This window comes from Dromiciops gliroides, chromosome 1 (assembly GCF_019393635.1).
Source record: "Dromiciops gliroides isolate mDroGli1 chromosome 1, mDroGli1.pri, whole genome shotgun sequence".
Classification (NCBI taxonomy): Eukaryota; Metazoa; Chordata; class Mammalia; order Microbiotheria; family Microbiotheriidae; genus Dromiciops; species Dromiciops gliroides.
The window spans coordinates 719147166-719173607 of NC_057861.1; the positions used below are offsets into that span (position 1 = coordinate 719147166).

At 35.8% G+C, this 26442-nt stretch overlaps 1 protein-coding gene across 3 annotated transcripts in view; it reads right to left on the bottom strand.

The window, feature by feature from the left end:
* CNTN4 (contactin 4) overlaps window positions 1-26442 on the bottom strand; it is a 1173040-nt gene that overhangs the window by 969559 nt on the left and 177039 nt on the right. For all 3 annotated transcript variants that reach the window (XM_043978091.1, XM_043978085.1, XM_043978087.1), the window contains exon 2: window positions 23207-23253. The gene's annotated coding sequence lies outside the window, so the exon portion shown is untranslated. The remainder of the gene's footprint in view (window positions 1-23206; window positions 23254-26442) is intronic.

The following is a 26442-nucleotide window of genomic DNA, read 5'->3' on the forward strand; positions in this document are numbered from 1 at the left end:
AGGCAGCAACATAACATTAACCTCATAAACAGCATTACTCTTCTTCAGCTTTTGCATGTTTGTAGGGAATTTGCGATTTGACCTTTCCAAATGACCTCATTGTTCTTACTGCAAGCATTTGCCTAAGGGCAAAGCCCTCCTTACCAAGGAGATTTCCTTTGGATTTCCACCTCCTAGATCCTGACTCATTCATTGATTCAATTATTCAGAAATATTTAATAAATACCTACTGTGTGCCACGAGAAATCATAGTAAAGATCTATCTTCATCAGGATTCAATGAGCCTATTAAAATGATTACATTGTGGAGAAGATGCTAATATCGTACAAATTCAATTCAATTAACATTTATTAAGTACCTGCTGTGATTTACACTTGGTAGTATAAATATGAGATTGAGACCTGGGCTCAGCTGTAAAAATCTATGTTCGAGTCCCACTTGTGATACCTACTAGCTGTGTTTCTTCAGGAAAGTCACCTAACTTCTTGATATCCTGGGCTATTCTCTAAAACAAGGAATTACAAAACATGTATTGACCTATTTATCAATAGAAATTCTTCATAAAAATGACAATAGAGAACTTTTAAAAAAATGATTACTGCACTGTGTCAGGTGGTAGAGATCAAAAGATAAACTAAGACAAAGCCTCAACAAATTTCCAGTCTAGTCAAGATAATGACAAATACATCAATAACAAGTAATAGAATAAGTCTAGTAGAAGCCAAAAAAATGATATGAGGGATTTGAGAGGAGAGAGATTCCATATATATGGAAAGAAAGGGAAGATTTAATAGAAAAGTTGGCATCAAAGCAGAGCCTTCATGAGACAAAGGTATTCTAGGTCAAGAAGATAGTGGTAAGAAGTACTAGAAGGACATGAAATGATGAAAATGGGGAAAAGCTAATATTCCAGGTTGGGTGGAGTCAATGAAAAGGAGAAGAATAAAATAGAAATGGATAAATTGGTGGTTAACAGATTGTTGAAACCTTAGTTGTTCAGTCCTGTCTGACTGTGAGCCGATTTTTGTTTTTTTCTTGGCCACAATAAAGGACTGGTTTGCCATTTCATTCTCCAATTCATTTTACAGTCGAGGAATCTAATGTAAACAGGGTTCAGTGACTAGACCAGGGGCACACAGCTGGTAATTGTCTGAGCCCATATTTGAAATCAAGTCTTCCTGACTCCAGGCTAGCACTCTATCCACTGCACCATCTAGATGCTCCTGAGAGCCTTAACTGCTGGAGTAATAAGTTTATATTCTGTTATATAAGTAATAGGGAGTCACTGAAAGATATTTTGCAAGAACAAATGTCATGGTTAGACCTATACATTAGCAGAATAATTCTGTCATCTCTGGAACGGATATATTGCAGAATTCAAAGGATAACATATACAAAATCCCTTCCCCTTAACAATTTACAGCAAAAGGAAGCCAAGATGACTAAAAATCCTACTTCTCTGGGTTTCATTGGCTTTTGTTGTTTGGCTATGGACCTAAATGTAGAACACTTGGTAAATATTCATTGATGATTTGTTTGACTAAACCTCAGATTCCCCTTACATAAAAAGAAAGAATTGGTCTGGATAACTTCTATCATCCCTTCAACTCTCAGTTTGTGACATTATAATACTACAGCTATCTGATATAGTTGAAGGGCTGGACTCAAGTAACAGTCTCATGATAAACAAAGATGTATGCATGAACATATACATTAAAGAGACCATCAACTAGGCAAATATAAAAGTGGGTATAATTTTTAAAATAGAACTTTGGATCTTGATCTTTCAGGAGGCTAAGAAAGTGATGGGAAAGGAAGAGGCACTGACCTGATGCTCTCTTTGGGTACCATAATGTAATTGGTTGACATGAACTTTAGACTCTTTTCTAACTTGTTTGTGATTTCTTAAATATTTGAGCAATATCGTTACATTTTTCATTGAGTGAATTAAAATGACTCTGAATATGGTAGAAGGGTAAATACACTTTTTAACAATGGTAAATATTAAATAGTAAATGTTCAGGATAGACCTGATAAATATATATAATTATATATGTGTGTTAATAACTAAAAAAATTACTGAGAACTGATTCCCCACCCAGTCCCCCCTACCCAAGCAGGTCAATTGCCTGGGGCTAACCAATCTTTTGTCAATTCCAGACTCTTGATCAATTTATGGACCTTCCCCCAAGCAAAATCATCCCTGCCTTACTCCCAGGACTTTATGTTATTATGTAAAAAGGGTCTACCTACATTAAGTAGTTTCTACTTAGAGTTAGTAGTGTCTATATTTAACTCAGGCAGATTTCTATTGTTTCTTTTGTTAAAGGTTCATTTACATTAAGTAGTTGTACATGACTCTGGAGCAATCTTTTGGTTCCCTTTTGTTCTGTTACCCCATAAAAACCCTATACTCAGTTCCCATCTTTGGGTATTCCTAGCTTCCAAGCTTTGAGATACTACAAGCTATAGTTCCTCTGCCCCAATTAAAGACCGTATTTTTCCTATAGTGATTGTTTCCTTAATTTCCAGGTTAACAGTATATATGTGTATACAAATATGCATGTATACATATACACAAGTATATACACATATATGTATATGTATTTATATATGTATACATATGTACACACACATATATGTATATAATATTTGAAAGGGATAGCAAGTTGAGTTTAGCACATTGGGAGTTTCATGTATAATCATCTTTTTATTGTTCTGGAAATGCTTGTTTTAATTCATATTTTATATATATATAATATATATACATATATATACACACACATACATACATGCACACATAGACATATATGTGTGTGTGTTTGTGTGTATATGTTTGTGTATTGTTCTGCCAAGACAGCTACTACTTATAGGAGTGACCAAAATATTTCTGAGGCAATTTATTAGGGGAAAATATTGGGAAAAATTTGGAAAAAAATAGTTGCTGAAAACCTAACAATAGTATAGTTTTACAAATCTAGCCATCACTCTAAAATCTCTGGCAGACTTCCTAGATAATATGAGGATATGAATTTTAAAAAATAACTTTAAAATTTCTAGGTTGAATTTTTCAGATTCTTCCAAACTAACTTAAAAATTTAACAACACAAGAGCCTGATGATGGAGTGGCCTTATTATGGTATGGCAATTTTAGGCAGAGGATTATGGGACCTGTCTTTCAAAAACCTGACACTTCAGTCTTCAACTCTTCATTCCTTTTTACTAAACAACCACTGCAATGGCACTGTCTACAAGATGGCTTTCCCGCAAAAGCCAGAGAGAATTATTATATTGTTCAACATTTATAATTGGCCAGTCATTCCTTCAGCCAGCGAAGGGCTCTAGCTTTCAAATCTTCACCACCAAGTTGGGTTCTGACATTAAAATTGGCCAGCCAGGCTCCATCCTGAAGTCCTTTCAAAACTGAGGAAAATTGTTCCCTGTACATTTGCAGCTGGGTCTGGTTGCTGATAAATGTTCATTCGAGAAGAAAAAACAAATATTCTGAAGGTATGACTGGTGGGGGTTGATAATCTTTGGGCATTTGTTAAAGCAGAGATAGTTCAAAATATAGGGTCTGTATTCTGGATGCTAGTTAGTATCATATCTTGAAGGTGGAAAGAGTGTGTGTGTGTGTGTGTGTGTGTGTGTGTGTGTGTGTGTGTGTGTGTGTGTGAGAGAGAGAGAGAGAGAGAGAGAGAGAGAGAGAGAGAGAGAGAGAGAGAGAGAGAGAGAGAGAGATAAAGTTAAGTGACTTGCCCAGGGTCACACAGCTAGTAAGTATAAAGTGTCTGAGGTTGGATTTGAACTGAGGTCCTCCTGACTCCAGGGCTGGTGCTTTATCTACTGCACCACCTAGCTGCCCCAGAACAATATATTTTTTAAACTCTTTGATTAGTTATCAATTTTAATTGTTCAATTTAATTGTTTAATTATGACAGGAAAATCATACATCAAAAAAAAGGCCAAAGAAGACCTCTGGACCCTGGCTGGTGATTCAGTCCACTGTGAGTTACTGATATACCATACAGTAGCCCCTAAATGCCACAGGACCTTTCATTAGAATTAGATCTAGGGGCAGCTGGGTGGTGCAGTGGATAAAGCACCGGCTCTGGATTCAGGAGGACCTGAGTTCAAATCCGGCCTCAAACACTTGACACTTACTAGCTGGGCAAGTCACTGAACCCCATTGCCCTGCAAAAAAAAAAAAAAAAAAAGAATTAGATCTACCTTACATAAACATCATTGATCCTTCTAGGCTATGGGGAAATCCTCTGATCAATATTGTGTTTTTTAAAAGTATTATGGCTAAACTGTGATTTCTAAAATGATTGCTATTTATATATTAATGACTATTATAATGCCTGTTGTCATTAATATATAAAACATTTATTATTCATTAATATTATATATACACCAGTAAAGCATTGACTGCATGGCAGTTAGCACAAGCAAGAGCAAAGCCCCAGACTCATTTTGTTTTTCAGAAACAGCACATGGTCTCAAGGAGAGTTCAGAAGCCCTACAAAAACTACACTGCCCTAAGAGGAAGAGCACTCACCAAGCAACAGCATTCTGAACCAAGGGAGCTCCTTGGACCTCCAAGGAGCCAAGAGACAGGAAGCCTCACTGGTCAAGGGTTTTATCCTCTTTTGACAGAGGCAGGTCATTATACATTGATCAAAGTTAATTGTTTAACATCATTCAATTTCATTGGTTGACATGACCTGAGGGTGGTCCAAATTAAAATGAACTCTACTGGATGACCTAATGGGGAAGCATGCAATAGACCATCCCTGAAGGGCAAGTCTAGTATTCTAGGTGTGGTTTTATCCCATAAATTAACTCTGCTAGAGTGCTGGAGTGGAGGAGGAGGGAAGGGGGTGTGGAGAGAAGGGACTGACACTGATCTCTGCATCTCCCCAAGAAATTCATTATTAATCATTATTTTCTCGTAATATCATGAGATATATGAAAGGAAAAGAGTATTAGAATGGAAAGAGCATAATATTTAACATTGGAGGATATTTTTATTGTTATTTAGTTGCTTTCTCAGTCATTTCTAACTCTTCATGATTCCTTTGGAGGTTTTCTTTACGGGGATACTGAAGTTGTTTGCCATTTCCTTCTCTTGCTTATTTTACAGATGGGGAAACTGAGGCAAACAGGGTCACTGGACTTACTTAGGGTCACACAGCTAGTAAATTGTCTGAGACCAGATTTGAACTCAGGAAGAGGAGTTTTTCTGACTTCAGGCCTGGCACTCTTACTACTGTACCACCTCACTGCCCTTGATTCAAATCCTTGCTCTTCTACTGAATATCTGTGGTATCTGAGGAAACTAACTAAAGCTCTTTGATCCTGAACTTCCTAATCTGGAAACTTTGGGGGTTGAACTAATTGTTGTCTGAGATCATTTCATTCTTTCCAACTCTAAATCCAGTACCTGCGATTCTAAGTTCCATGGGTTACTATGATAGAAGGCACTGACAACTCTTTCAAAGTCTTCACTATAACAACTGAATCTGAGATAGGGCTGATGTGATCTTTGGTGGGTGAAAGAAAAATGTGGTAGAGCGTTTGGAACTCCGTTCTTTTTGAATTCATTCCTTTCTAGGAAACGATTATTATGTTTCATCAAGTTCTGCTCATGGATGAATTTTATTCTCATGTTTGCCCCAAACCTCTTAACTCACCCTCATTTTACCTTTGTCCAATCTCTGCTATAACAGAGCTTTGCTTCACTTCATTTCCCCTTCTCTTTCTCAATTAATGGCCCATTGTGTTACAGTGTGTATTGTTCATGTTCTTTCTGCCCTACATATTTAATAAAAGGAAGAATTTGCCTTCTAACATCTGTCAATCTCTCTTCTTTCACAAGTCCTAACTTCCCTATGAAAAAAAAAAAAAGAAAAAGGAAAAAGTTCTGCAATTCTGCAGATAGTCTATGATTGATGTAATATCTGATTTCACAGGTCAGAAAGTGATTTTAATCTTTTTGATTGTACTAGTCCTTGCTTGTGCAGTGCCCTTTATGTCTGATGCCACATGCTAGCTTTCAGTGACTCCATTTTTCATTTTTCACAAGTATTCCCTCCCCTTGTGGAACAGTTCATCATTCCCTCTAAATAGGGCCCCTGACAGCAGCCAACTATATCTTTGTTATTTAAGACTCTCTTTCCCCTTTTTCATTTAATAAAAACAAGTTTATCTCAGACAGTGGATGTGTTTGCTTTCAGCTGACACCACTTTCACCCCCATTAGAACATTCACTCAACATTCTGTGTGGCTGAGGGAAAAGTCCCACACTATGTATTTTCCCAACTCCTAAGGATGACCTAATGGCCACATTACCACAAAAGCATCTCCAAAACTTCTGCAAGCTTTCACAGGGAAGAGCTGCACCAAGCCAACACATAGAAACAGGTTGTAAGATGTTCTTTGCTCTTGTCAAGAGAATCCACATTTATTCTGCCAATTTAACAGCCTTTCCCCTCCCTCTTTGGAATTGTCAACTGGCTATTTTCAGCCTTAACCTAAGAGAGTGCTCAAGCTTATCATCTAAACTTCCCGATATGATGAATTGCCATAGCATAAACGTATTTGTTAAGGAAGCAGCCCGTATAAACTTGTAGAGCTTTGATTGATCATGTTTACTCAATGGATACAAATGTTATTGGCCTCTAAAAATACTTTGGGGGTTCTTTTGTTGGAGGTGTTTGTTTCAGAAAATAATTCTTTTTAATCACATTCTGCTCAGGTTCCTAGAGTTAACAAAATGCAATGGAAGGGAGAGAATGATCTCCACTGGTGACATTGTAAACAGAGGGGTGATTGCTAATGCAACAAAAGAGATGAATGAAGGTGGTCCATCTGTGAGTAGGCCCTCCTCTCTGCTAAGATCCACTATTTATTATTCACTTTAAGAATCATTTTATCTATCAAAGCAATGAGTATATATGCACACACACATATAATTTTGAATGCCACTTTTCTTCACCAGCTAAGAAACAGACATCACTTGCTGTTTGTCACTGAAAAGCAATTCACTCTGGGATGACTCTTTAGAGTCCAAGATAAGTGCTGTCACTCGTGTAATGTGTACAGCAACTTCTAAGAGTTTACCCTATAGCTCAGTTTTAGTACCATTTTATCATAGAGGACAGAGAACTTTAAAATTCCCTTTTTCATAAACAGAGATACCTAATGTGACAAGGCCTCCCCTCAAATCCAGAAGACCACATCAGCCAAAGCAGAAGAAATAGACATTTCCACTGCAAAACTGATTTTAAAACTATCATCATTCATTATTATCATCGATTCTATGAGACAGCAGCTTTGGCAGCATTATTTGAGGTCCATATTTAACCTGATGACAGCTTAACCTTCTGAGAGAAGTACAGTAATCTTTCCTTCCAACATCAACCAAGTGGAGAAAAGTAGATTGACTCTAATGTAGAAATTGGATTTCATCTGATTCCATAAATATGTGGTGGCATTTGATGATTTAATATGGGTGTTTTTTTCTTCCTTTAAATATTCAAAATCGTATCAGTGTTGAAAGCAGTTGAACCCAAGTATGGTGGTTGTCCTTACACCAAGATGTGGTTATTAAAACAATTGTATATGATAGCAAGGCAAACAGTCATGTATACACACTCTCTTAAATCATCCACAGAACGAATGCTACTAAGGAATATATCTGGAGGATAGTACATCTAATAGATTCTCCAGACTCAAAACTTGGGCACTCTTCTTTAAAGACTTAGATTTCATCCCTAAACTCTTTAAAAAAATCACTTAAAGTTTATCTGCCTCAATTTCCTCACCTATATAATGGTAGTAACAATACCTGTCCCAGTTCCCAAATGGATACCTGAGTACAAAAAAGGTTATGGTTAAATATATGTATTGCACAAAAGGGGGAAAAGGTTATCTTCCCATATCTGCTTTCCTTATCCCTATATTGCTATAGCAATTTGAAACTGATAAAATCTCATAATGCATCCTGTCACAAAATGTTATTCATTGGCAGGGGTGGGGGGGTATTATTTTGTTACACCCTTGCTCCACCTTCTCAGTACACCCGCTCATCCTGCTCCACCCCCATTATGTGGTCTTCCCCCAATTAGTATATAAGCTCCTTGCAAGTAGATATCCCTATTGTTCTTTTGCATTTATGAAGTCAGTGCCTAGCACATAAAATATTTAATACTTTTTGAAATCCTTTATTCATGTTCTGCCGGATTAAAATGTCCTTTTTGGTACTTAAGTTCAGAATAAAAAAAGACTTAAAAAATAAAATAAATGGCCCTCAAAATGGACCTCATATTCTCACTGCCTTTTTCACTTTGTCTAAAGAACATCTCCAGATGAGAGATGGCATGTCATAGTGGATAGAGTACTGAGCTTGGAGTCTGATAGATCAAGAGTTCAAATCCTACTTGTGACATTTACAGGTTATGAGAAAATGGGCAAGTCACTTAACAAGTTAGCACCCTAAGGCCGAATCCGTATTCACTACTCAATGATTATCATACTTCTAACCCAACATGACATCCCTATCCATGTGATTATGAACCCTTAGCTGCCGTTGTTCAAAACCTGTTCTCTGCCTCTCTCCATTATCCCCACTTTCTCATTTTTCTTTAATTTCTCTCTATATACTAAATGATTCCATACTGTCAACAAGCATGTCCATATCTCTTCCAACATGAAAAAATAAAGCAAAATAAAACAACTCTTTCAATTCATGCATCTCTGCCAGATATCATAGCTCTTAGCATAAACTTTTTCTTACCTTCATTCCGAAAGTATTTGGAAAAAAAAAACTGTCTATAATTGGCATTTCTCCATTCCTTCCTCACTTTTTCTCTACTCTCTCAGGACTTCCAACCTCATCATTCAACTGAAACATTTTCATTTCCTCTATGATGACATGGTGTTTCAGGCAGGGTTGAGTGAATCCACAATAGTCACCCAAATAGTATGTAGCACCATGGAATCCACTTCCCCTGACTCTCAGTCCACCATGCTTTATTTACATTGCACTGTCCTGCCTCATGAGTTAGGTATGAATAGACACAGAAGACAATGCCATGGATTTAAAGACATCAATAACATTGTTGCTGCCCTCAAGAGGCTTGCATTCAATTGATCTTTAGTAACCTTGACCCTTTGCTCATTGTGCTTTTCATGCAGTAACATCAAAGTGACAGTGCTTGTCACAGATAGCTCCTTCCACTTTGTCCAGTGTATTAAAAGAAAGGGCCAAAATGTTGAGTATTATTTCTTATGAAATCTACAAATTACTGGGAACAGATACATTATTCAAAAGACTAATCACATTTTATACCTGTAAAAGCTCTTACAAATCATCTGATGCAATGCCCTCACCTTCCAGATGAAGACACATCCACAAACCTAAGAAGATAATGTAAAGGGACCATTCATTTAGATCCACCTTAACAAAGTGATAACATGATTATAGGTCAAGCAAAAGAAAAAAAATAAAAATAGTAAAGAAAAGCAGGGGATAAGAGTGAACTCTGTATTGCTAGGTGAAGTGGAAACTGAAAAGGACAGTGTGATTTAAAAAACAAAAACATGGCATTGGAGGAAAGCACAGCATATGAGAACAGTCCTCTCTTAGAACCAAGCTGCTACCAACAATAACAACAATCACCTCCAGAATGAGTTTTGGGGGCAGAAATAAAAGAAAAGTGGCTAAAAGGACCACCATATCACAACATGGATTCATAAAGAAGTATTAAAAAACAATGTATTTAGATAGTTTGTGATTAATGATAGAATACTTGGTTACAGGTAGCTGAAAGGTATGTAATTTTTCATGACATAAGAGCCAATGAGGCTCAATTAATTAAATTAGATCACTACTAGGATTTTCTTTATTTTCCTCTCATTTCTTTTGTGGTACAGTTGTTTCCCCAGAGGGAATAGCAAGTGCATCTATTTCTATTGTTTCCATTTAAATGGTGTGTTAGGGCTAGAACCTGTACTTGGAATGAAGGGGAAAAACACAAAGGATTAGATTTCCATAACCACTTTCCTTGACATGCTTGGGTGGATATACTTCTTAAAGGGGTTTGAAATTGATAAAAAGTCATAAGGAACCATATCATAAAATGTTATACACTGGGAAGCTTTACTATCATGTCATAATAACACAAATGACCTTCAGAGACAATCCATATTCCCACCATTATCATTTTCATCCAGTCTAAAGAACAATACCCCAAAGCATAGCAGAGGGGAGGAATCTGGAAGGACTGGGCTGGCATCCTACCTCTGACACATGTATGACCCTGGACACACTATTTTTCAGATGCCATCTAATCTAATCCCCATCCTTTTAAACATGTGAAAAATGAGATGCAGTAAAGATAAGTTACTTGTCCAAAGTCACTTTGTACAGATTGTATTCTCTGAAAAAATATAAATACCTTGAAGACAGGGATGCTTCTGTTTTTCTCCTTATATCCTCAGTGTCTGGAATATTGTAGGTGACTGATAAATGTGTTTTAATTGATTCATTCCCAATTCTCACAAAAGCAACATCAAACAAGAACATACATATTGTAATATTAAGACAATGGAATGATTGATTAAGTTCCATGTTATTGTTCAAAGGATTTATCCTCAAGAGTATCCCCCCTCAATAACTGAAGATGGACCTCTCGTTCATGAAATTATACAGTCCCTTACAGTATAAATGAAAATATTGTAAAAAAAAATAATACCTGTTTCCAATAAGATTCCATTAGGGTAATGAGGTAATAAGTTTAATGAGCATACTACCTGTTGGGCAAGGTAATATACCCATAGTAACTGAACAAATTATAATACATAAAACTCATTAAATATTATTGTGCAATAAGGATGGATGAACATAAAAAAAAAGTTAAGGAAACATGGGAAGACTTATATGAAATGTTGCAGAGAGAGAAAATCAGAGCCACAAGAATGATCATGTAAAGTCAGCATGAATAGGCATCAAATATCCAGTTAATTACATTGGCTAATGTTTACTCTAGAAAGGCAAAGTAAAAGAACATATTCCTCCTCTTTCTTAAGAATGGATAGACTTGGGGCAGCTAGATGGCGCAGTGGATAGAGCACAGGCCCTGGATTCAGGAGTACCTGAGTTCAAATCTGGCCTCAGACACTTAACACATACTAGGTGTGTGACCCTGAGCAAGTCACTTAACCCCAATTGCCTCACTTAAAAAAAAAAAAAAAAGAATGGATAGACTCAAAACAAAATAAAAAAAAAGGGGGCAGGTAGGTGGCACAGCCCTGGATTCGGGAGGATCTGAGTTCATATCCAGCCTCAGACACTTGACACTTACTACCTGTGTGACCCTGGGCAAGTCACTTAATACTCATTGCCCCACCAAGAAAAAAAAAAAGGATAGGCTCTTTAATTATTGTTGATATTTACACAATGTATAAGTATTGCACGCAGTTTACATAAACTATCTGACTAGACTTAAAACAATCCTGTAAGGTAGCTTGTAAAGGTATGATCATTAGTACCATTTACAGATGAGAGCTCACAGTCAGATAGATAGTGAGTGTTGGAGGCAGAATTTTAACTTGGAATTTGTGACTTTGAGTCCAGCACTCTATAGAAAAATTTGCAGCCTTTCTTCAGGGAAAATAGGAAAATATTTGGGCTAGGGAAGGATTTGAAAAGTTGTTAAGAAGTTCATGTTGGGGGGCAGCTAGATGGCGCAGTAGATAGAGCACCAGCCCTGGAGTCAGGAGTACCTGAGTTCAAATCCGGCCTCAGACACTTAACACTTACTAGCTGTGTGACCCTGGGCAAGTCACTTAACCCCAATTGCCTCACTAAAAAAAAAAAAAAAAAAAAAGAAGTTTATGTTGTGTCCAAACAAAAACTATCATTTTTTTAAAAGTAATATTCTGGGGGCAGCTAGGTGGTGCACTGGATAAAGCACCAGTCCTGGAATCAAAAGGACCTGAGTTCAAATCCAGCCTCAGACACTTGACACTTACTAGCTGTGTGACCCTGGGCAAGTCACTTAGCCCTCATTGTCCTGCAAAAAAAAACAAAAAACAAAAGCAATAAAAAAAGTAATATTCCTATATGGATTTAATCAATTAAGTAATCTTCATGACATGCAGTCTAGCAGAATGGGATCTGGAAGGTCAGGTTTCAAGTCCCACTTTCCCACTTATATGTAATAGATATGTGGCCCCTCCCAGAAGGAAATACAAAGAACTATCCTGATAAAAGTTTGATGTCCAAGAAATGCAAGGGATTGATCAGGACAAATAGATAGCACCAAAATCTATGCTCCAGTAGACAAATTAGCAAAGGATATGACAAGTTTTCAAAAGAATAGTAATATATAATAGTAATAGTAATGCTAGGTGGTGCAGTCCATAAGGCACCGACCCTGGATTCAGGAGGATCTGAGTTCAAATCCATCCTCAGATCCTTGACACTCAGTAGCTGTGTGACCCTGGACAAGTCACTTAACCTCAATTGTCTCACCAAAAAAACAAAAAAAGAATAGTAACTGATACTTAACCATTTGAAGAGATGCTCCAAATTGTTGATTGTTATTGAAATGCAAATTAAAACAGTTCGGAGGTTTACTTTACATTCAACAAATAGGAAAAAAAAGAGGGCAAAATGGAAACAGACAATGGTGAAGGGAATGTGGGCAAATAGGTCCATTGAGACATGAATGTTAAAGTTACCAATTGGTCCAGATACTCCAGATACCAGTGTAGGTATACCAGGTGACAACAGTGGATTGAGCACCAGGACTGAAGTCAAGAAGACTCATCTTTGTGAGTTCAAATCTGGCCTCAGATACTTCCTAGCTGTGTGATCCTGTGCATGTCATTTAACCCTTTCCCCCTCAATTCCTCATCTTTAAAATGAGATGGGGAAGGAGCAGCTAGGTGGCACAGTAGATAGAACACTGGCCCTGGAGTCAGGAGGACCTGAGTTCAAATCCGGCCTCAGACACTTAACACTAACTAGCTGTGTCATCCTGAGCAAGCCACTTAACCCCAGTAGCCTCACTAAAAAAAAAAAAAAAAAATGAAATGGGAAAGGAAATAGTAAGCCACTCCAGGGTCTTAGCTAAAAACAAAAACAAAAATCAAAACAAAACAAAAGAAAAAAACAAAAAATCTTATGACAGGGTCATAAAGAAGTGTTAGTCACAAGTGAAAAAATGTGTGAACATCAACAATAACAACTCCAGATATCAGTTTGGAATTATTCAGGAAATGTGACTAAACTATCTATATATCTGAGCCAAAGATTCAGTACTAACCAAATACTCTGCCAAAGAAGAAAAGATAGAAGTCAAAGACAGAAGTTGAATCAAAGACATTAAGAAAGAAATTAAAGTTAAAAAAAAGTTCAACATATTCACAGCAACAGTCTTTGCAATAGCAAAGAACTAGAAACAAAATGAGCATTGTACCAACAAATGATTGGCTGGAAAACAGGCATTGAATTGAATAGAATATTATTGTTCAGTGAGAAACTGAGGCTGTGAAATATTCTGAGAAATATGCAAAAATTTTTATCAGCCAGTGTAAAGTTATATAAGAAGAGCTAAATGAAAATGAAAAATGTCCAGAAAATGAATATTAGTCCTGGTGAACAGAAGATGAAAAACCACTCTCCTTTGGATTTGAGTAGTGGAGTATTAAGTACTAGGGTGAAATGTTGTATATTTTTTCCTATGGAGCATATGAGTGACATAGTGTATAGAGTGCCAGGTCTGGAGTCAGGAACATCTGAGTTCAAATTCAACCTTAGATACCCTGTAGTAGTGTCATTCTGAGCAAGTCACTTAAATTCTGTTTGTCCCAGTTTCCTAGAACATCCATAAAATGGGGATAATAATACCACCTACAGGCAGCTAGGTTGCCCAGTGGATAAAGCATCGGCTCTGGATTCAGGAGGACCTGATTTCAAATCTACCCTCACACACTTAACACTTCCTAGCTGTGTGACCCTGGGCAAGTAACTTAACCCTCATTGCCCCTCCAAAATTTTTTTTAAATTAAAAAAAATAATACCACCTACCTCTGAGGATCAAATGAGATCATAATTGTAAAGCACTTAGCAGAGAGCCTGGCACATAGTAGGCACTATAAAATGCTAATTACCTTCAGTCCCACCCCACTCCCCCTCTGAGGTCCCTTCCAGCTACAACAATAAATATTCTATGTTCTAGGGCCCATTCCAGCTATGATACTACATGTTCTAAGGACCATTTTAGCTGCAACACTTATTTTTCCCTCCATTCTACAGTCCCCTAAAGCTATGATACTGAATGTTCTATATTTTCATATCCCATTAATCTCTGACACTGCAAGTTTTATCTTTTGGACTCTGTTTGCCTCAGTTTCTCCTCTACAAAGTGAGGATAATAATACCACTTATCTCCAATGGTTGTTGTGAATATCAAATGAGATTATAATTATAAAGCAATTAGCACAGTGCCTGCCACATAGTAAGTGCTATATAAGTGTTGACCGCCATTATTATCACTGTTATTAGTTACTTCTTTGGGTGTTTTGGTTACCTGGTTTTCTTTATTATAAGGGAGAATTTAAGTCGGTATGTGGAAGGATTTTACCTTCAGAAATGGCCAAGAAGCAATAAAAAAAGACACCAACAAAAATGTGGATTTAAAAAAAAAATTTAATTTTTTTGCAGGACAATGGGGGTTAAGTGACTTGCCCAGGGTCACACAGCTAGTAAGTGTCAAATGTCTGAGGCCAGATTTGAACTCGGGTCCTCCTGAATCCAGGGCTGGTGTTCAAAATGTGGATTTGAATAAAGTATACAGCTAGTTATCCCCCTCACGCCCCCCCCCTGCTTCTTGTACCAAAATTATTCTCTAGCAGTAACTGCACCTTAACCCTTATGACTTATTGAAAGGAAAAAGAATTCAAATTTCTGCAAGCTTGGCTGACCATAAAGGGAAGTTCCAGCTTGATAAGTACAACATTGCTATTCTGTTAAGAATGTAAAACATGGAGAGGTCATTGGAGAAAAGGTGATCTGAGAATAACACATAGAGATAGATAATGACCCAATGAAATTTTCTTAAAAGTATGCTTTTACAAAAAAAAAAAAGTTCTGATTTTTTTTTTGCAAAACATCATTTAAATAACATTAAGAAAAAACATTCTCTTTATTTTGAAATATTTGGAAAATATTAGTGAGAAATATTTTAATATTTGATCAATCAACATTTGTTAAGTGCCTACTTACTATATGCCAGGTGCTATGCTAAATACTAGAAATGAGATCAATCAAATCTATTTTTAAAAAGATTGCTGCATTTAAATAAAACCCCAATACTATCTTAGAAGAATTGGTTTGATAAGAAGAACAGATTTGGTAAAAATAAATAAATGAACAGTCAGGTCTAAATAGTTAACATCTTAACAATTAGATAGAATCAACTTATCAAAAATGTGAAAGTTTTTGACTCCACTGTTAGAATGAGCTACTTTTAAGTAAGATAAGTAAAAGAAAGGGAAAAAAAAACAGGCATTTAAAGTAAAGCTTATCTATAAGAATACATATATAGCAATTACCATATTTCTTTTTTCTTTTCTTTTTCTTTTTTTTTTTGTACCATATTTCTGATTAGAATTATACTGGTCTTGGAATCCAAAAAGTTTACCTAAATATTTATTTATATTCTGTAATGTTCTCTACAAGTAACATAAAAGACTGTACATTATTCTAATTGTTTATTTAAAAATATTTCCCTTTAAAAAACATTTACTTATTTAGATTTTTGTGGAAAAAAAGAAAAATAAAAAACCCTAAAATTAAGACAACTCATTACTTACTACTGCCATTCTGAAGATAGAACTGAAAAGAATCCTTGCCATAAAAAGATATTTTACTAATGGCATATAATCAAGCATGTACTTCATTACTCATTAAAATGTACTGAAAATATTCAACAGTTATATAGCGATTGCTAAGAAAACAATGAAATTGATTTCCAACCATAATGCCTGTGATTTGTCTCATAAAATCTGGGGAAAATATTCCAAAGGAAAGAGCATGAAATGTAATGGATATTTATTCACATTTGATTTACATATGTTAAAATAACCTATCTTCTACAATCTAGTAATCTTAATCATGGCTGGTCATTGTTAGTCCCTCCCCCTCCCCCCATTTCTTTTTCCTTTAATTGAGCATGTGTCTTGGTAAGCTTTTATGATCATAATTATGCTTATACAAATCATCCAGATTTATGGATTTATTTTTCTCTAAAACACCAATGTAAACTTTTTATGTGTGTAAAAATGATGAATATAAAAATAGAAGCTATGGGGGCACAAGCAAGTTACTGAGAGAAGACCCATTATATAAATAAATCAGGTGAGAATTATAGATCGGTCTCCTTTTTCCAGTCATTTTTCAAGACAACAGGAAATTGACATGTCTCTGATGAAAATCTGACCACAGACTATAAACAGAAACTGAAAAAATCTAACTTGTAGTTTTAGAGAAGAGTAAATTCCATCAGGTCTTATTATCTTAAAATAATTCATTTTGTTTAATTCTCACTTAATTCCAAACCAAAAAGAAACTAAAATTAGAATTCTAGATAGCACAGTTTTATCTAAGCAGCTCAGGAATAATAATTCAATTATTCAAATCTAGAAAAGGAAATAATCAAAAAATAAATATTTTAATGCCTTTCCATCTGTAACCTTCACAAATACAGAAAATCAAGTAAAACAACCTTGAGAAAAGGTATTTATAAGGCATTTCTCCTTGATCTTCAAGATGATTTATCCACTGATTCTTTATGCCCCAGGTAGCAAGAGAGTGTGAGAAAGGGAGAAAACAGCCCTCTTATGAGCTGTCCTCATGATATATTTGAAGATAGATATGCAGATTCAATCTGCTCAAGAAATCTCCCCTACCTCCAGTTTACTCCTCCAATTTCATTAGCATCTAGGACAGGACCTACATTATTGGTAATAATTGACTGACATTCCCCAGAAGGAATTATAGAAATAATCTGACCATCACCAGCTTCATGGTTCTCAATATTTCCTTTTTATGAAGGATAGAATTACATAATTGTAGAGTTGAAGTAGACCTTATAAGTTCACTTTATGACACTCTTAATAGATAGATGAGAAAACTGAGACCCAGAAAAGTTTCTTTAGCAGAGTACCACAGGGATTTGCCCTTGGCAGTATAGAATTTGAGAGGATATCAGATGGCTTAGTGAATAGAGTGATGGGCCTGGAGTCAGGAAGACCTGAGTTCAAATCTAGCCTCAAACACTTACTACTTGTGTGACTCTGGACAAATTACTTAATCTCTATTTGCCTTAATCTACTGGAGAAGGAAATGTCAAACTATTTCAGTATTTTTGCCAAGAAAACTCCATATGGAGTCATAAAGAGTCAGGCACGAGTGAACAACTGTACCATTTGATCATTTTTAACCATGACTCGGGTAAAGGCAAAATGAATGTTTATCACAGATTCACTAATGATACTAATTATAGAGAACTGGCTAACATATAAAAACCAATCCAAGATGAAAAGAATTTTGACAGGTTAAATATTCTAAGCCAAATCTAATAAGATCAATGTAAAGAGGCCTCAATAAAGAGTCCTTTGCATGGGGCCAAAACAATTCAATTACATAAACACAGCATGGGGGGGACAAAACCTAGAATTAATTTCAAGTGTAAGATACCTGAGGGTTTCCACAAAGTACATACATGAATACATATTAGTCCATGAATAACATGGCAGCCCAAAATAATAACATCATCTTAGGCATACTGTCAAGGAATGTGATCTCTCTTTCATCCTCTGTCCTGGTCAAACAAAATTGACACTATTCGGTTTAAAGCTAGAATGAAAATGGATGAAAGGGAGAATGTCTAAGGGAGAAGGTCAGTGATAGGGAAGGGCATGAAACCCATGTTGTATAAGAATCAGCAGAGGGAACTGTGGACATCAGTGCTAGAGAAGAGAAGAAAAGAGCTAAGGGAAAAAGATAGCTGGCTATGAATCTGTATGTGTTACGTTCCCATATCAAATATGAATCCTATTCAGTCTTCTTGACCACAGAGAGGAGAACGTGGAGAAATGAATAGAAAATTCAGAGAGGAATATTCTGCTTAGTCTAAAAATAATCTTATCTATAATTAAAGAAGCTCAAAAGTGTTTGGAAGGAACTTCCCACCCCACCCTAGCCCTCACTGTATTATTGAAGGCCCTTGAAGGTAGTGGCTTCCCCTTCCCTGGGGGAGGTCATCAAGTGATATGTGGATGGGGAGATTTTAGAGTAGATTCTTGTTAAGGAATAGGTGATGAGATCATGTCTTTAGTCTCATCTAATTTGAGGATTCTGGGGCTTTACATAACTAGCAGTTAGAGGTAGAATCCACCTTCCCAATATACGAGTTTAGTTCTATCTATGTCTTTTCTGTAATGGAATAATGAATTCACTGTTAAATTTCATTTTGAAGGAGTGACAGAAACACAGATAGGAATACAAAGAAAGAAAGAGAGGGGAGAGAGAGAGGGAAAGAGACAGGAGCATATGAGTGACAGAGACAAAGAGAAACAGACGCAGATATAGATGAAAGAAGAAAAACAGAAACAGATAGTGATAGAGATAGTGAGAGATTCAGGAAGCACTAAGAAACATATACACCTATACATATACATGTAAATCCATAGATACATGACATTTATATAACATACATATAATATACATTTAATTATATTATACTAAGTTAAAGCTGTAATATTTAGCTTTGTAAAGCTAAATTTTGCAAAATTTTATTTAGATTATTACATAATTTTCTCATATTATGGTAATTAATCTTTTAATTTGAAGTATCCTCCTTTTAAATTATTTTCTGTAACTCCATATGATTATCCACAACTGGTTATGCCTGAGACAAATCTCTTCATTATTACTGGGTCATAGGCCTAGGAAGAATTGACAAGCAAAATGAAAAGTATTCCAATATTGTGAGAATGCATCAAATGCAAGAAAATGAAGACAAATAACCTCATTTTACTTTTTAAAAATACACAATGGTTCCTTTTGATTCATAGAAATTTGTATAATCAGGAAAGATTTAAGATTCAATACTTCTCTAACAAAATATAAAATTGATCTTTGGGTTTACTCACAATTATGATATAAAATAATTTTAGCAATGACTATTAGGGTAGAAAATGTATATTGAAGGAAGATTTGTTTGCATAACCAGGAAAATAAAATGGACATTTTAACAAAAAAATCAAAATAAAACAAAATAACTATTTAAACGGAAAAGTCATTTTTAAAATGTAATAAACATTTTTATTTATAGTTTGGGGTTCCAATTTTTATCTCTCCTTGCCTCCTTTCCCTCCCACCTCCCTGAGGTAGTAAGAAATAAGATATGGGCTATAATATATGATTATGTAAAACACTGCCATATTTGTCATTTTGTATAAGAAAACTTGATTAAAAGGAAAAAAATGAAAGTAAAAAATAGCATGCTTCAGTCTGTTCCATCAATATCAGTTCTTTCTTTGAATGTATACAGTATGTTTCATCAATAGTCCTTTAGGATTGTCTTGGATCATTGTATTGTTGACAATGGTCAAGTCATTCACAGTTCTTCATCAAACAATATTGCTGTCTCTGTGCACAATGTTCTCTTGGTTCTGCTTACTTCACTATACATCAGTTCTTGTCATTTCTTATAAAACAATAATATTCCATCACCATCATACACCACAGCTTGTTTAGCCATTCCCCAACTGATGGGCATTCCTTTGATTTCCAATTCTTAGCCACCACAAAATAAAAAGCTGCTATCAATAATATTTTTGTACAAAAAGGTCTTCTTCTCCTTTTGGGGATATCTTTGGGATATAAATCTAACAGTGGTATTTCTGGATTCAAGGGTATTCACAGTTCTATAGCTATTAGGGCATAGTTAAAAATTGCTCTCCAGAATGGTTGGATCTTTTCACAACTCCGACAACAGTGGATTAGCATCCCAGCTGTCCCACATCCTCTCCAACATCCAATATTTTCCATTCTTGTTATATTTATTGCTGTGATAGGTGTGAGGTGATATCTCAGAGTTCTTTTAATTTGCATTTTTCTGATCAATAGTAATCTAGAGCATTTTTCATGTGATTATAGTTAGCTTTGATTTCTTTGTCTGAAAACTGCCTGTTCATTTCCTTTGACCATTTATCAGTTGGGGAATGACTTGTATTTTTATAAATTTGAATCAGTTCTCTATATCTATATATTTGAGAAAGGAGGCCTTTATCAGAGATATTTTTTTTTCAAAGATTCTTTCCTATTTTTCTGCTTCCCTTGTAATCTTGGTTACATTAGTTTTGTTTGTGTAAAAGCTTTTATGAGAAAATAGTGGGTTTTGTAATGGCTAGAGGTGCCCACTCAGAGGAAGTGTTGAGATTGATTGGATTGACTTTGCTGATTAAATCACTTAAAATTGACTTGATTGAAACCACACCTACCTGAGAGCCTGGCCCTCAGGGGTTGTGTTTTCTAAACTCTGACCTCAGCAAGTTCTACTCATGGAGTGCCCTCAAGTCCAGTGAACCAATGGATTTGGGTGATGCTAGACAATTAGCTTTAAGCGGCATGGAAGGGCCACCTTCCCTCCAGACCCAGAGGAAGCTTCCACTCTCAACTTGGCTCTTAGACAGGCTAGTGCTGGAGGAGGACTTGGAGGAAGAAGCAGGCGAGGCTAAGGTCTTATCACTCCTCTAGGGTAGATAGGTTTCTTAACTTTCTGAGCCAAGTATTCTCTCTTTACTAATATTTGGTATGCTTTATTAAATGCTTAATGCCCAAAACTGGTGCTAAAGCTTCTAATTTATAAGTAACAAATATATTAGAAACGCCAGCTAATTTTCCCTAAACTTGACAGAAATAATGTGATCACATATAATTTTAAATACCACACTTTTTAGTTTTATATAATCAAAATTATCTATTTTTACTCTCTCTATCTTCTTTGGTCCTAAATTCTTCCTCTGCCCCAAAATCTGACAGATAGGGGCAGCTAGGTGGCACAGTGGATAGAGCACCGGCCCTGGAATCAGGAGTACCTGAGTTCAAATCTGGCCTCAGACACTTAACACTTACTAGCTGTGTGACCTTGGGCAAGTCACTTAACCCCAATTGCCTCACTAAAAAAAAAAAAAATCTGACAGATAAACAATTCCATACTCTCTTAATTTGCTTATGGTATCCTCTTTTATGTCTAAATCATGTACCCATTTTGACCTTATTTTAGTATATGGTGTGAGATGTTGGTCTATACATAGTTTCTGCCATACTGTTTTCCAGTTTTCCCAGCACTTTGTGTCAAATAATGATTTTTTTGTTCCAAAAGCTTGGATCTTCAGGTTTATCATATACTAGATTACAACAGTCATTTACTATAGTGTAATTTCTACCTATTCTATTCCACTGATCTACCTCTCTATCACTTAGCCAGCACCAGATTGTTTTGATAATTTCTGCTTTATAATACAGTTTGAGATCTGGTACTGCTAGACCACCTTCTTTCATATTTTTTCATTGATTCTCATGATATTCTTGAACTTTTGTTTTTCCAGATAAATTTTGTTATTATTATTTTTAGCTCTATAAGGTATTTTTGATTGTTTGATTTGTATAACACTAAATAAATAAATTAACTTATGTAGGATCGTCATTTTTATTATATTGGCTCTGCCTACCCATGAGCAATTAATATTTTTCCAATTGTTTAGCTTTGACTTTATTTCTGTGAAAAGTGTTTTATAGTTCTGATCATATAGTTGCTGTGTTTGCCTTGGCAGGTAGACTCCCAAGTATTTTATATATGCCACAGTTATTTTAAATGGGATTTCTCTTTCTATCTGTTGTTGCTGAACTTTATTGGTAATATATAGAAATGCTGATGATTTATGTGGGTTTATTTTGTATCCTGCAAATTTGCAAAAGTTGTTAATAATTTCAAGTAGCTTTTTAGCTGATTCTCTAGGATTTTCCATGTATAACATCATATCATCTGCAAAGAGTGATAGTTTTGTTTCCTCATTATTCTAATTCCATTAATTTCTTTTTCTTCTCTTATTGCTATAGCTAAAATTTCTAGTACAATATGAAATAATATAGGTGGTAATGGGCATCCTTGCTTCACCCCTGCTTGTATTGGGAAGGCTTTTAGGTTATCTCTATTACAGATAATGTTTGCTGATGGTTTAAATAAATAATACTTATCATTTTAAGGTAAGATTCTTAAAGGAAAAGTCTTAATATGTCTGCTTCCCATATAGACACAAGGATCAAGGATCTCAGTTCAAATCATGTCTCTGCCACTTATTTTTGTAAGCATGGGAAAATCACTTAACTTTTTCCAGTTTCAGTACCCTTATTTATAAAATGAGAAAGTTGGATTAGATGACTCCTCAAGTTCAATCTAGTAACACCATTCCTATATATGGGGGAAAATGATCCTTCTTTATGTTAGTATTATAAAAACAATGATAATAATTAAAATGTATCAAAAGGAAAAAAAGGTTTCCTTTTTATCAATAAAATTGTTTTCAAAATGAGTTTTATGATTCACACAAAATCACAGTTCTTTAAGATAGAATGGATAGGCAGCCTGACATAATGTTTCAAGATCCTGACATAATGTTTCATGGTCCTGAGAACTGGATTTCTATCTTGCATCTACCCCATTCTAGCTAGAAGCCAAATCACTTCACCTCTCATTGCCCTGATCAAATCTTTAAGAACCTAAATCACAGATAAAGTGCACAATCTGTGTCAGTGTTGGGAATTGCCATATTAGGCATATACTATACTGACAAAATCATAGGACCAAAGCTCTGCTTCCCCTGACCCAGACATCAAAATAGAAGTAACTGTTCAAGTAAAAAGTATAATTTAATTAACATAGTTCTTAAATATAAATATGCTTTAATATATCTTATTATTACAACTCCCATAATGTTAAATCTTTAATAGAGTTAAAGATTGATTTCATAAGACACCCACAAAAATATCCACATTTTAAATCATATAATGTAAATACTTTAGTGCAAATTTTCATCAAAATATCATTTTTTTAAAAATTACCTTCTCTGGTGTAAGATATTTGTCTTGAATGTTCAGTTGCACATTACCTATAAATAAAGAAAGGGAGATTTTTCAAGATTGCTCACAGAGATTAGAATTTTGTTAAAATCAGGAGTGTTAAAATATATACAAATCATCAGAGGTACATGAATTTGTCCATGGTCTATCTAAACTTTGTGTAATAACCAATTACTCTAGTTGGTTTCAGTCATCATAAAATTTGGAGATTTCAACATAAATCTCTGTCAGGCCAATAATGTTAAAAGCAAAAATACTAAATTACAGCATTTTAAGTCACTTGCAGAAAAAGTTAAGGCATATAATGAATGATACATCCATTGACCAGGGCATAGACAAACAGGACAAAGAAAAAAGGGTTCAAAGAAAAGGTTATCAGAGGGGTTCAGTCACAGAAATGGGAAAGATATAACGAAATCTCAGTCTCTGGAGTATGTGTTTGTGAAGAAAGGGAGGGGGGCTTCTGATGCTGAAGTTTCAAGCCATAACAAGAAAAAGGAGATAGGGGAGTGAAACTAAGAGAAACCTCCCTCTGACTACACTCAAACAAACATTAAGTTAACCTTTCAGCATTCCCCTCAGAATATTGTGAAGAAGCCCAAGTCATTTATCACCTCCGTAGGAGAAGAGCTAAGTGACCAGCCAAGTGTCATGTTTTGTTTGTTTTTAAGTTTGTTTTTGAGAGGAGTGCAATGTTACTCAGGCATGCATATTTGACTTGTTTCTCATTTCAGTGTCTTCAAGGCTGGTCCAGAAATTGTATTCATGAGTATTGGTAGGGGAGGGTAGTTTTGAAGAGATGGCTAGCAGCATGGAAAAATCCAAAGGAGAAAAAGTTGGGGTTTCTAAGCAAGATTTAGAGATAGATTTGGCAATGGAAGACCAAGTGATATTCCACAAGAAACTCTAGGCTTTCAACTTCAACAAAGTCATAAGAAAGCACCAACTTGGGGGCCAGTTAGGTGGTGCAGTGGATAAAGTATTGGCCCTGGATTCAGGAGGACCTGAGTTCAAATCAGACACTTGACACTTACTAGCTGTGTGACCCTGGGCAAGTCACTTAAACCCCATTGTCCCACCAAAAAAAACAAAAACAAAAACAAATCACCAACTTCTTGTACTTCACAGATCAAACTATATTAAATATATAAACCTCTCTATATGCTTATCTATACCTATGCCTCATACCAAGTAAGACACTAAATGTTTATTGAGTTGAATGGAGTAAATTTCAAAAGATATATGCCTAGATGGGTTACTTTATAAAGGCAAAATTCTAGGATGAACAACAGGCACTAAAACTGTAATATTTGCAAATAAGGAAAATGAACTATTTGGATTTTATGTGCAAAAACTAAAGCCCTGCCTTGTGTGAAATTAAAAAAGTAAATTTTATAAGGATATTAGGAGAAAGGCATAATACAGAGTGACTCCAGTTATCACTCATTCCTTATCATAGACTAAGGAAGCTCACTACCTAACAACCCTCTTTTCATTATTTTTTGGGAGCACTGGTGCATTATTAGATGAGAGATATAAAAGAGATCTAAATAGTCAATTAAAAAAAAAACTAAACTGGAATCTAGATGTAAAACCTAAAGTTAGAAGTTAATAAAGTAAATTAATGACATGTATAAAAATGCACAGATCACCAAAAGCAGATCTTTCTACTCTCCCTTTCTCTAGATATTATTTTTCCCCATTATGCTTTTGAATGAACTATTTTAAAAATTTAGACAATATAAGGTCCATCCACTCTACTCCCCCACACCCCCCCAAAATATAAGGATCAAGGATTCAATTCTATACTTCATGACATGGGGCTTAAGACATATGGCAGAATTAAGGGACTATTAAAGTTTAAACTAGCCAACAAGATTACAGGAAGTAAGGGGAGATAAAATTCTATAGCAGAAAAGTCAATTAGGCATGACTACCATCTGGGGAGAAGCCAGGAGACAGAGATAATTCCAGAAGTCAGGGCCACCACTCCTCGAGCTTTTCCCATCCCACCCCCAAAAGGAACTTTCAATTGTCTGGTGGTCACCCCATCTATCCTCTATAAAAACTTTTACCTTTCTTCTATTCTCAGAGGAGAATGTTTCTAAACCATCTCCTTCCCTTGAGGAAAAGTCTTTGTCTTCCTTCTGGGTCACTTTCTATAGTGCCCAAATAAATTAGCATTTTGTTGTAATTGGACTGTGTGCAAGAGTTGTAATTCTTTTCAGAGGAATACCTTAGGACTTCCACTACCTATTTCCCCTGTGACACTTCAGTTAAATAATACCAGAGATCAGTAAACTATAACTCCATGGCCAAATCCAGCCTGATTTCTTTGTTTTTCTCCTTGTAATGTTTTTTTTTGTTGTTGTTTTTTAGTGAGGCAATTGGGGTTAAGTGACTTGCCCAGGGTCACACAGCCAGTAAGTGTTAAGTGTCTGAGGCTGGATTTGAACCCAGGTACTCCTGACTGCAGGGCCGGGGCTCTATCCACTGCGCCACCTAGCTGCCCCTTCTCCTTATAATGTTAAGAATTTTTTTTTCATTTTCAAATACAATAAAACTTTATTTTAAAAAATATGTGTGTATACATATATGTATGTATGTATGTAATATGGGGAGAAAGCACATGGGTCCTTAGGATTCCTCTGTAAAGAATTACACTCTCATGCAAGTCCTATTTAGGAATAAAAGAACAGGTTTATTGGGGTACAAGAGAAACTGGCCGGAAGGAAGGTCTTTGGAGAAACAAAACACTTTCCCCCCTGACTATCTTGGGGAGCACTCTTATAGGGTTCAGATGGTGTGGGTAAGAATGTCCCTTATTGGGTGATGGGCTGGGGTGCTCTGGTGGCAGGCTGAGGTAGGTGATGACTGGTCCTGAGTAATGTGGTGATGGGCATTAATTCCATCCTGGTGGGTCTGAGCAATCTGCTGGTGGGTGGTTTCAGGTGGCCTTCTCCTGGTGTAGCCATTCCCAACAGGATTACCTCATCCAGGTGCTCAGGAGGACTGGAATGGGGGGGGGGGGTAGTCCTGGAGCATGCTCAGTTTGATCTGGTGCTGCTTATCTCTTTTGGATGTGTATGTCCTTGATTGAGCTCAAGGAGAGGCCTACTTGATTTCAAGGGAAAACTCCTGAGGTTTCAAGGAAAAAGTTCCTTGACCTCCCCAGACAACTTTTGGGGTAACCAGGGCCCATAATCCTCCCATAACAG